General features: G+C 43.5%; 1 protein-coding gene across 1 annotated transcript in view; it reads left to right on the forward strand.

Moving 5' to 3' along the window:
* Window positions 1–12,573, forward strand: part of LOC138371377 (uncharacterized) — a 613,305-nt gene that overhangs the window by 176,437 nt on the left and 424,295 nt on the right. The window lies entirely within an intron of this gene.

Raw genomic sequence — 12,573 nt, forward strand, 5'->3', positions numbered from 1 at the left:
TTGTCCTCCAACAATATTGTTTGTGGTGTTATTACGCTATATACACACATTATATGTAAGTATCTACCTGTTTTATTCACCATACCTGAACAAATAAGCTGGTATGGTGCCCAAAGACCATAGTGGCCATCAGTAAATAACAGGCCAAGTCGTGCAGACGACGCTCCTCCCTCACCAAAATGGCGGCTCCCAACCTACTCCTCTCGCTGTTATCTCACACTATACACACGTTATATATAAGTATCTACACTTGTGTTCACCATGGCGAACCACTAAGCTGGTATGGTGAGTGCAGTCAATAAATGGTGACCACACACAGTCAGAAAATGACGCCACAACCCTCCCTCCCACAGCATTACTCCTCCCTCCATGGAGCACAGCGCTAAATATCACCACAATCCTGCTATTATCAGAATCCTGGTCAGTTTTATCACAGTCAGGGGGCTTCAGTAATACTATCACTGCTAAATAATAGCAGTATCATTTATATTATGGTATTTGTAGGCGATGCTGTGGTCACAAGCTGAACAGCGGTGCTGTGCGCTCGTGCTGCATGCGCCAGCCTTGGTGGCTTGCTCAATACTGATGCTGTAACACCCAAGAATGTTGGCCTGGATTTTTGTTCTAGGTGGCATCTGGCAACTATCGGTCGTGGCTGTACTATAGCTGCCCCTATCCCAGGCGGGGCGTTTAAATTATAGCGCTAGACACGAAATCATATATAAATGATGTGCGCGGTTTCGGTTTTGTCACTGATATCATTTATATATGATATGCGCGGTTTGAGGGTTAAAAGAAATGTGTGCAAAATGAGGGAAAGTGCAAACCTTTTCTTGAAATTATCACCTTGACAAAATGTGTTACAAATCTGTTGAATAACAATGCTATGTCTCACTTTAAAAACATTTTAATGCACAGGCAAAAACAATCATCCTTGGACAAGTTTCTTGTAAGAAATGCATTCAGTGAGTGTAATGAGGGAAACAGAAAAAGACAGAAAAGAGAAAGAACATCAGAAGCACAACTTCCAGAAGTTTTAATGTTAGGGAACTCCCCTGCCAAAGAACATCTCTCTTCCTCTGCCTCACTAGTTTCCACATATGCCATCAAACTCTCCGAAGTACAGGTAAAGTGTAGTGTGGTAGTATTTATTCCATTTAATTATTGTATAACTATACAGTATTTATTTTTGTGGTTTGGAACTGATTAATCCAATATACATTATTCCTTACTAGCTGTACTTGGCCACGCATTGTTGTGGCTCAGCAACGCATGTGTGTTGTTGAGCCACAGCAGCTTTCCCGTCTCCCAGTCCTCCCCACCATTCCCCAGTCCCCTCATCCTCCCAACTATTCCCCACTCCACCATCCCCTCGTCCTCCAAACCATCTCTCACTCCCCCGTCAACTCAACCTCGCTACCATTACCCCCTCCCCCGTCCCCTCATCCTCTTCATCATCACCCACTCCCCTGTCCCTTGTCCTCCCCACCATTCCCCATTGCCCGGTTCCCACCATCCCCAACTCCCCCATCCTCTCGTCCTTCCCACCCTTACCCCTCCACTGTCCCCCCTCACCATCCCCCCACTCCCGTCCCCTCGTCCTCCCCACCATTCCCCACTCCCTCGTCCGATGCATTCCCAAATTGATTTGATGTTCCCATTAGAAAATTAGGAACATCAAATGATCTGATGTTCCCATCACTGAAATATAAGAAAAACAGTTAAAAAAAAAATGAAAAAAAATCAATCTATACTCACAAAATTTACGTTATGATAAAAACACAGCTCAATTCCAACGCCATGTCACAAAATAATTACTTTAGACACTTGATTATCCAGGATTCGAATATCCAGAAAACGCCCTTATACAGTGGCACCTCGATGTACGATTGCCCCTACTTACGATAATTTCGAGTTACGATGTAAATTTCATCGAAAAATGCGACTCGACCTCCGATATTTGTTGCTACACGTTCAGGTCGACCAAGCACGTGGTTCCCAGTCACGCGGCCAACCTGCCTCAGTTTACTACAGCTGCCTGCTTAGTGACGATCGCGCCTGTAAGAAATTCCGCTTTTGTGGTGATTTTTTTGCATTTTGAACATTAAAGTAATTATTATATATCATGCCATGAGTCCCAGGAAAGTCAGTGGTAAGGCTCAACATATGAAAACCCATGTAAGGATGACCATAGAGCAGAAACAAGAGTACAGAATGTCTCTTCCTCAACAATTAAGAAAATGTGTGCAGCATGGGAAGAATTGCAAATCTTTGCTGAAACGACTCACCCAAATCAAGCTGCAGTAGGCCGTTGCCGTAACCTGTTAAATGACACTGTGATGCATCATTACAGACAAATGTTAAAACGAAGGGAAAAACAAATGTATCTTGACAAATTTGTAGTGAGACAAACAAGCACTGAACCACAACCAGGTCTTAGTGGTATTCAGGCAAAACGTAGGAAAGAGAGAGTACCCCAGAGAAAACATCACTGCCTGATGTGATAATGGAAGGGGACTCCCCTTCCAAACAGTAGCAACTCTCTTCCTCCCTCCTCATCACCATCTTCCATACGCCATCAAGAGCCCTCCATAAAGGTAAGAGACACTTTGGTACTGTATTGTAGTTAGAAAAAAACATTGTATTCAGTATAAAATGTATTTTATGTTAATATTTTGGAGGGTGGGGAACGGATTAATTCAATTCCCTTTATTTCTTATGGGAAAAATCGCTTCGACTTACGATATTTCGACTTACGATCCGCCTCTGGGAACGGATTAGTATCGTAAGTCGAGGCCCCATTGTACAGCCAAAATCGTGATGGATTAAGTTATCTCAATATCCAGCCAAAATGTCCACAGGAGCCGGAAAATCAGGTGTTTGTCCGGATAAAAATCTTGGCCAGTTAACTTGCTGCCGATGTTGCAATATCCAGACAGTCAGCCGGACAAGGAGTGAATTATCCGGATATGAAAGCCAGGCCGCGGGCCGTACCATATTAATCCCGTATGGCTGTGGCTCAAGGAGCATGGTGTTGGAGGGGGTGGGGTGGGTGGGTTGTGTCAGGAGAGAGGGGAGCGTTGGGAGGGACCACCTGGGGGGATAAGCGGGATGTGGAGTGGCCTATACACTACAGTACAGGAATTATTATTAATTTTAGAACAATTCATCATAGCCAAAAACAAAAGAAATACTAGAATACTAAATAGTTTTTCCAGTGTTCTGACATCAATTTTCGTGTTACGTCTTTCATTTTGGTATCAAATTGTGCGCAATCTAAAGGCACATATTTTAAAACTAGCCCCATAATAATAAAACAATAAATAGAATTTTAACAAATATTTTAACTTTTGGACACTTTTTAACGCTCACCACAAAATTATTTATATCTTTCCAGTGTTCTGACATCAATTTTAATGTGACGTCTTTCATTTTGGCATCAAATTGTGTGCAATCTAAAGGCGCTCATTTTGAAACCACACCCAGATTGATCAGTTAAAATTTAAATTTTTTACAAATATTTTAATGGATGATTTTAGACCGCGTCATCCGAGACGGCCCAGGAGAAAAACGGATGTCACTGGAAAGCGACATCGGAGCGTGAAAGTGATAATTATTAATACACTCACCAACACAGGTTAGTGACAACTGTTATGAGCCACCAGTCCCTCATAATATCCACCCCACCCAGTATGAGAGTTATAGTATTCTATACTTATACCATGTTTGGACTGGCTTATAACCCATTAATATGCAATACAGCATGTGTAGTTAGGTAGGTAGTACTGAATTTATAAGTGTTTCAGGCTCTCCAGACAACAGTATCAACTAAAACTCCATGATTTGCTCATCATCAGCTCTACTGAACTGCCTGAAGAACAAGAAGGTCAAAACTGTTCAAGTGTAGCCAATCAACTGATTACATCAGAGATAAACTTTAATGATACTATTAAATCTATCAGATTAGATAAAAACAATCACCACAGCAGCAGACAGATGCTCACTAAACTAGCTTATCCCAATGATAAGTAAGACCTCATTCAAGCAACTACAAATATAAAACCAATCTTTATATTAATGAGTGCCTTACCAAGCAGCGTTGATCCTCCTCTACAGACTGCATCATATTATATTAATGAGTGCCTTACCAAGCAGCGTTGATCCTCCTCTACAGACTGCATCATATTATATTAATGAGTGCCTTACCAAGCAGCGTTGATCCTCCTCTACAGACTGCATCATATTATATTAATGAGTGTCTTACCAAGCAGCGTTGATTCTCCTCTACAGACTGCATCATATTATATTAATGAGTGCCTTACCAAGCAGCATTGATCCTCCTCTACAGACTGCATCATATTATATTAATGAGTGTCTTACCAAGCAGCGTTGATCCTCCTCTACAGACTGCATCATATTATATTAATGAGTGTCTTACCAAGCAGCATTGATCCTCCTCTACAGACTGCATCATATTATATTAATGAGTGCCTTACCAAGCAGCGTTGATCCTCCTCTACAGACAGCATCATATTATATTAATGAGTGCCTTACCAAGCAGCGTTGATCCTCCTCTACAGACGGCATCATATTCACAAACAAACCCAAATCTTATCAAGCAGTGCTACACCAGGAATGGAACGACCATTGCTAAAAAAAGAACAGCAAAAGACATGAAATCAAAAGTGTCCAACAATTACTAACTTTCTTTGCTGATTGTGATATAACTGGAAGTCAGCAAACTTCCAAATGTCATTGTTGAGTGTAACACATGAGTGATCAGGCCTTACCTAGCTTAACCATATCTAAATTTTGGCTTTTTTATATTTGTATATTAATTACTAAATGCTTCTTTTTTATATAAATGGCTTTAAATACATGTAATTTACCCTCTTATAACTATTACTACAAAGACTTCAATTTTATAAAATGTAATAATTTTTTGAATGCTTAATTTGTCTAGTTATCAGATTCTTAGCTTACAATATTTGCAACTTACCCATTTATCTGTTGATACTAACACTTCAATTTCCCAAAATGTAATAAACCTTGAACTCTTAATTTGTCAAATTATCTGAATCTTTAATTCATTACTTTGTGAATTAAAAATTAATAATTAAATTTCTCACTTATATATCTGCCCATTAATATTAGCTACTAGTCTTGTTTGTTGTCTAATATTCCAGTATTGTTAATGGATTCTTAAGCTTTAAGTACATCAGTGTTTCCAGCCCATATGTGTTTCTTTCTATTGCATACCCTTATCCAACTTGTCTTATTACCATATGATATTACTGTATTACAATCTTAAGAGATTACTGAATTTTTAATTTGATTAATTATGTTTCCTTTTTATTAATTATTTTGAATCTGAATCCATTTATTTATTCATAATCTTAATCTAATTGTCTAATTCTCACTTTATCTTTTTTTTTTTTGCCTGTGTATTGCCCGTTTATATTGCATATCCTTGCCCATGTTGTATTATTACCATATAATATTCATGTATTACAATATTAATCTAATTCTTAAATTAGCTAATTATTTGAATTCCATTTGATTAATTATTTGAATCTCAATTCGTTTACTCTAGGAATCTTAATTTGATTAATTATCTAATTTCCCACTCTTCTGTTCTTTATTATTTTTACTTTCATATCTGGTAAATTTTATTACTTATATACAGTATCTGCTAAATTTTATTACTTACATATCTGCTGAATAATATTTGCAATCACTTCTCTATTCTTGCATTTTTTCTTTTCAAATACAGTGCATCATCACTCTAACAGACCCCGCTCTAACGAATTCCCGGATGGTCCAAATGAATTGCATTTGGCACTAAATGTTCAGTGGAAAATACAAAAATTCATTTGTGTTGTTCCACTGATGGTGATGACCTAGTCCGGCATGGCAGGGCTGTGAGAGCTGTGTACTGTACACACTCTCCACATCGTTCACTTCACTATCCATATCACTAGTAGCAGACACCTGTGTTAGGTCTTTTTCCAGATTTGGGATATCAAAATCATTAGCATGCTCATCTTCAAGCAATATGCCTTGTATTCCAACATCAGATGATGTTTTCTTAAAAACATGGCCGACTAGGGCTGGGAGCTCGATATGGATGAATACGACATGGTTGCTACCTTGAATATGAGCCTGGCCATGACTCTGGGGAATGCTGGGAATTTTCTTCAAACTGGCAAACACGTCAGGAATCCATCTTGTACCCAAGTCAACACCGCGTTGGACAGGTGTTTAGAAGCCAGAGGCGCGTGTGCCACCTATTGTTGCTCACTCAGTACTAATCCAGCCAGCAGCCCTATGACATTCTGGGAATTTTTTGCAAGATGGCTGCCTCTCACTGGAGGTCCTAAGAGTCCATTTTGTACTCAACCTACCGCAAGCGCGCTTCGACTGTGTACGAAGAAATAAAAAATACTTTTGTCAGTTGGCACAGTAATTGGCGAATGGCATTTGTCGTTTGGCGCAGTGCAGTCGTTAAGGTGTTATGCGCACCCCTGATTGAGCAAAATTATACGCTAATTGCATTTCAGAGGGTTAATACACTCAACATAACTGGGTAATAACACCATGATTAAACCTTAAACTGCGCAACACGTCATATGATGTGTTGAGTAACTTGCTATAAATTGTGCTTCATGTCATATGACGTGATGGAATACCACACAAGATTTGAATGGCCAGCGGGGTAGGGGGCCTCCATACGCTGCCCAGGGGCTATAGTAAACCAGCTGCCATTTTGTAAAAAATATCCAGCTCACGCTACCAATGCGTGGGAGGCACCAATTACCCAGCGGTCACCATGGCGAACGCACAGCCAAACGCCTCCCGCGCACGCACCACGCAATCACTTACTCAAGAGCAAATAACTAGTGAATTATTTTCTGATGGTGAGGAAAGTGATTTTTGATGACCCTGACATTGATAAGGACTACAGACAATTAACCGATGATAGTAGCACAGACAGTGAATATGAGATACAGTCTCCTCCCGTGGCGAGGCCTACATGCTCACCCGTGCCTCCTCGCTCAGTGTCTACTCCAATTCACCAACGACCACACAGTTCTTGTGCTTATTTAGAGTACGAGGATATTTTGGGCGACGAGTCAGAGGAAGGTGACTCATTTTCTGGTTTTCGTGAAGTGGATTCAGAGCATAGTGTTACCGAGCCTGTTGCTAGTACCAGTGGTGATACCGGGTGAGAATTTGTCGTGTCAGCAGCGTCTCGCCCATCCAAGCGCCGCTGCATGGCACCACATGAGGAACCAAGACCCTCATGTTCACGGGATTTCACCTCACGTTTACATAGCGCCCGTACTTTGCGTAGACGGACTTTAGCTCCTGGTCCACGGTGTGCAATGCTTCCTCGCTGTCGTGCTGCTGTTGCGTCTCGCAGGACACCAGGTGTACTTGTGTGGAGTGATGGTGACGATTTTATTCCTCTAATTCCTGCCTTTGACAATAAAGAAGTTGGGATTACAGACCTTTTCCCTGATAATGGTGAGGACATGGGTGAAATGGATTACTTTACAACATTTTATGATGAGCCGCTCATGGAATATATTGTACACCAAATGAACCTTCATGCGACTCATCTCATTGGAAAAGAGATAACAGAATATTCACGATTGCAGCGTTGGAAAAACACTATTATAGGTGAAATATATGTATTTTCGGCAATATGTATGTTGATGAAACATTGTGTCAAACACGCTATCACAGATTATTGGAGCAAAAACCTGACTATTCCAACACCTTTCTTCGGGAACTATATGTCCCGAGACAGGTTTCAGATACTCCTCAGGTGTCTTCATTTTGCAAGTAATGAGGACCGGACAGAGGATGATAGACTTTGGAGAGTCAGGCACTATATGAATGAAGTGATTGGAAAGTTCAGAGATTTCTACGTACCAGCACAGACGCTGGTGATTGACGATTCCCTTGTGCTTTTCAGAGGACGTGTTGCATTCAAGCAGTATATTCCCTCCAAACGCAACAGATTTGGATTGAAATTCTTTGTGATTTGTGACTGTGAAACAGGATAGGTGTTACACACGATTCTGTATTCTGCTAGTGATGTAAACATTCCCGGTAACGACCAACATGGTTTCTCAGGTAGTGTGGTAAAGTCACTGATGGTACCATGGATGAGCAAGGGCCACATTTTATACACGGATAACTGCTATACAGGTCCCTTGCAATCTAGGTTCTTGATTTAAAATAGAACTGGATTGTTTGGCACAGTAAAGCCAAGAAGAAGGGAAATGCCAGTGTTTGACAATAAACTTGAAGTTGGTGACTGCCAACTAAGAAAAAGTGATCAAATACGCTCAGTTAGGTGGAAAGACAAGAGAGAAGTGAACTTGCTGACAACCATTCATGATAGTACAATGGTGAACAGTGGCAAGGTGAACCGAGTAACGCAAGAACCAATAAGCCAAATTGTGTTCTTGACTATAATATCAACATGCATTTGGTTGATAAATCTGACATGATGGTGGGCAGTGTCGAGTGAGTGCGGAAAACATTGAAGTGGACGAAAAAACCAGCGTTGAATGTAATGAAACGCCATTTTCTGGGCGAGTCCCGGAGGCTCCCCGGAGCTATCCATGGCTGATATGGATACCCTAACTATTTTGCATCAGTCGATGTGGGTGGAGTTCTAGGCCTACCGGGGACCACGAGCCAGAACCTGGCCCCCTCAGAGAGGCACGGGGAGCAATGGCCCATAGAAATGCACATGTGATTTGGAGCATTCTATACCTGCCATCGACCGGGACAGGCACCCAGAAAGGTAAGCGCCACAAAACAAACCCCTATTCTGGTTAAACAACAAAAATCGACAAATGAGTGGACAGAACTCCCCCAGGAAAACGAACTAACAAGCATGACGTCACGCGAGCCGCGCCGCATGTCTGCGCAGCTCCCCCCTCCCCGGGAGGGGGAAGGGGGAGCCCCAGACCCCCGCGCCGGTGATCCCCGCCCCAGTTCTGAGGCTGGATATCAAAACCGTGAAAAACCCGCCGACCGGAGGGCGGGAGGGTGCTGGGGAGCCTCCGGGACTCGCCCAGAAAATGGCGTTTTATTACATTTAACGCTGGTTTTCTGGGGGGAGCCCTACGGCTCCCCGGAGCTACCTCACCAAAGACTACCTAAAAAATAAGGGGACATACCCGGGAGGCGGTCGGAGAATCACTCCACAACACGAAGTCGAGACAACAACCCAAGGTATAGCATTCGCCAGAAAAAAGGGAGAACGGCCGCAGACGAAGAAAACCTATGATCACGACAATAGGAGCCAAAAACCACTGCGCCTGAGAAGAGCAAGAAGCTCTGCCACACGGCCCCCAGAGGCGAATGCCAACACAAAAAGAAAACCGAGGCAAAGCAAACCTGACCCCAAGGAGCCACAACCACCAAGGAGAAGAAAAACAGGAGAGCACCCTGTCCAAAGACCAGGACGACACAGACAGTGCATAAGCAGGCCGGAGGTGTAACAACGCACGATACAACCTGCGAAACGGCGCAGAAGGAATATCGATACCGAAAGCTAGCAGCAGAAACCAAGGTGCCAGACCCAGGAACGGCCCCAAGTGCCTCTACATCCTCCGCAAGCCAATCCTATGACAGCCCCAGGAGGGAAAAGAAAACGCAGGACCAAAACGAAAACGCCACAAGTGTGCAAGACCACCTCCACAAGTGCAGCTGACAGGGAAGGAACTCGCATAAGGAGCCGCCCCGCACCAACATCCTGCAGAAGGGCAGGAGCGAAAAGACTCATTAGGAGGAGCAAAATCTCTCCCAGGAAAACTAGGAGCGCCGAGACAGTGTGAAGAGAAGAGATATTCACAAAAGAACAAAAAGGCCAACACCCAGAAGCTGCTGGGAAGAGGACCCACAAGCCCTAGAAAGGACCGGAGGGAAGCTCAACCGAATGACGACAGACGCACCAGAAAACGGGAAGGAGCAAAACAGTCCCGAACCATCGAGAATAAAAAGAAGCAAACACAAAGGACGAAGGCCCCAAAACCCCGTCGTACCCGAGACCAAAAGTCATGCAGAAACCCCAAGAAGAGGGGGACATGACGGAAGAAGGCCCGTCCCGGAAAAAGGGGCGAAGATCGTAGAAAAGCACCCACCGACAGGACGGAAACAACGGGTACAACGGACAAGGAAACCAAGCCCAGGGAGGGGCCGACGCCCACAAAGCACGTGCGGAGAGGGGGAACGGAAAACCCCACACCACACTACTGCATGTCCCCCCCAGAGGGTTAGAAACACCCCGGCAGGGACCAACGGGGCCTGAGGCCTCTAACGTGAGCCCCACCCCAGCCCCGGGAACCCACCCTGCAGGCCCCGGGGCCGAGCTGTCCCCTCAAAGCCCCAGCGTCAAGAAAACCCCAGGGCAGCCATGAAAAACACGAAGGAAGGGAGCCCACTAGGCTCTGGAACTTGAACCGAAACCGGAGGATAGGCGAGGGGCGAGATGAAGACCCCAAGCTCATCCCCAGCCAGCACAATGAGGCGAGGACAAGACAATGAAACCAAGGAACATGGAAAAACCAGGCCCTGCACGGCAAGACCGGCAAGGAAGGAGAGCCCCAGAGGGAGCACGGAAGGGCCGAACATAACGCCACAACCAACCCTGACACGCAGCTGCAGTACCAAAACCGCAGCAAAACGTCACCACACTCCCAGAGGAAGCGACAGAGAAGATAAATAAATCGTACACGAGTGGCACACAAGGGGACATAGGCGGAAACCGAGCACCCAACTGAGCCACAGGGACGGTAGAAGAAACGTGTGCAGTGTAACCTGTAATTACTTAACCTATACCTATTATAGGTATAGGTTAAGTAATAATTGTAATTACGAAGCAATAAGATGCTTATCTTAAGATACTAACAAGGTTAGGTAAGGTCGGTGTTTTCTATGAAGCTTTTTAAGGGTATCTATTATGTTTAGTATATCACCTATGCACGTAGTTAATAAGTCAATATTGACTTTACGAATTTGCGAGAACGGGTTGGGGGCGGGGATCGCCGGCGCGGGGGTCTGGAGCTCCCCCTTTCCCCTCCTGTGGAGGAGGGAGCTGCGCAGACATGCGGCGCAGCTCGCGTGACGTCATGCTTGTTAGTTCGTTTTCCTGGGGGAGTTCTGTCCACTCGTTTGTCGATTTTTGTTGTTTAACCAGAATAGGGGTTTGTTTTGTGGCGCTTACCTTTCTGGGTGCCTGTCCCGGTCGATGGCAGATATAGAATGCTCCAAATCACATGTGCATTTCTATGGGCCATTGATCCCCGTGCCTCTCTGAGGGGGCCAGGTTCTGGCTCGTGGTCCCCGGTAGGCCTAGAACTCCACCCACATCGACTGATGCAAAATAGTTAGGGTATCCATATCAGCCATGGATAGCTCCGGGGAGCCGTAGGGGCTCCCCCCAGGAAAGTGTTTTTCGATGTGTTGACATAAGCATCCTGAACAGCTATATGTATCTGGTGAAAACTGGACGTAAACCAAGTTTCCGTTCGTTTGCTTTTACACTTGGGACACAGTTATTAGCAAAGTTTGGCAAAGATGTTTCTGGCACACAAAGACCCATCATGAACCCAGTGTTGCAGCATGCTGCTACACCCAGGCTCACTCACATTGAGGGCTTTCAAGCACACAGACTAAAACATTTGCCACCAGCTGGAAAGCGTGCAATAGACCGTGATTGCTTACTTTGTAGAACAATAAAAAGAGATCAGAAACGTAAACTTGTGCAAACATGGTGTGAAGCGTGTGCAGTTCCATTGTGTGCTGTCAACTGCTTCAACAATTATCACTCTCTCCAAGAATTCTAAATGTGCAATAATAGTGCAAAAACCTGTAAATAGTGTGTGCATGTGTGTAAATATAATAATGAACAATGTGAATACATATTATATTTGCATAATGGGAAAATATTTTTGTGTGCATGTGTATACTCAATGTATGCAACATTTATTACCATTGAACATGAAGTAACATTATATGCAACACAATTAGTGAATAATATTTGTGATAAAATACGCCTAGACACTGTAAATAATGCAGCAAAAATAAATTTGTGGAAATTCTGACTGCTTGAGGACTGCGTGCAATGCCTCTGGGACGCACCTTGCATGAGCAAGCTTGCAGGGTGTGACGTCATCGCTCATATTGTCGGCTCATTTATGTCATTTGTATGTACGATTAATTTTTTTCTCTCTCGTGGTCAGGAAACACAAATTAACAGGTTAGGAAGAATTTTTTTTTTCTTTTTTGTTACACCCCTGTGGGTGACAAGGGACAAATAGCCCTTAGCAACACACGGGTTAATACACTCACCATCACTGGGTAATGCCAATATGATTAATACACTCACCATCACAGGGTAATGACAATATAATTAATACACTCGCCATCACTGGTAAATGACAACACCAACATTAATACACCTATAGTTAATGAAAATATCTTGATTAATACACTCACAATCACTGGTTATTGACATCAACATGATAAACACACACACTGGTAGTACAG

The sequence above is a fragment of the Procambarus clarkii genome, chromosome 35, assembly GCF_040958095.1.
Source record: "Procambarus clarkii isolate CNS0578487 chromosome 35, FALCON_Pclarkii_2.0, whole genome shotgun sequence".
Lineage (NCBI taxonomy): Eukaryota > Metazoa > Arthropoda > Malacostraca > Decapoda > Cambaridae > Procambarus > Procambarus clarkii.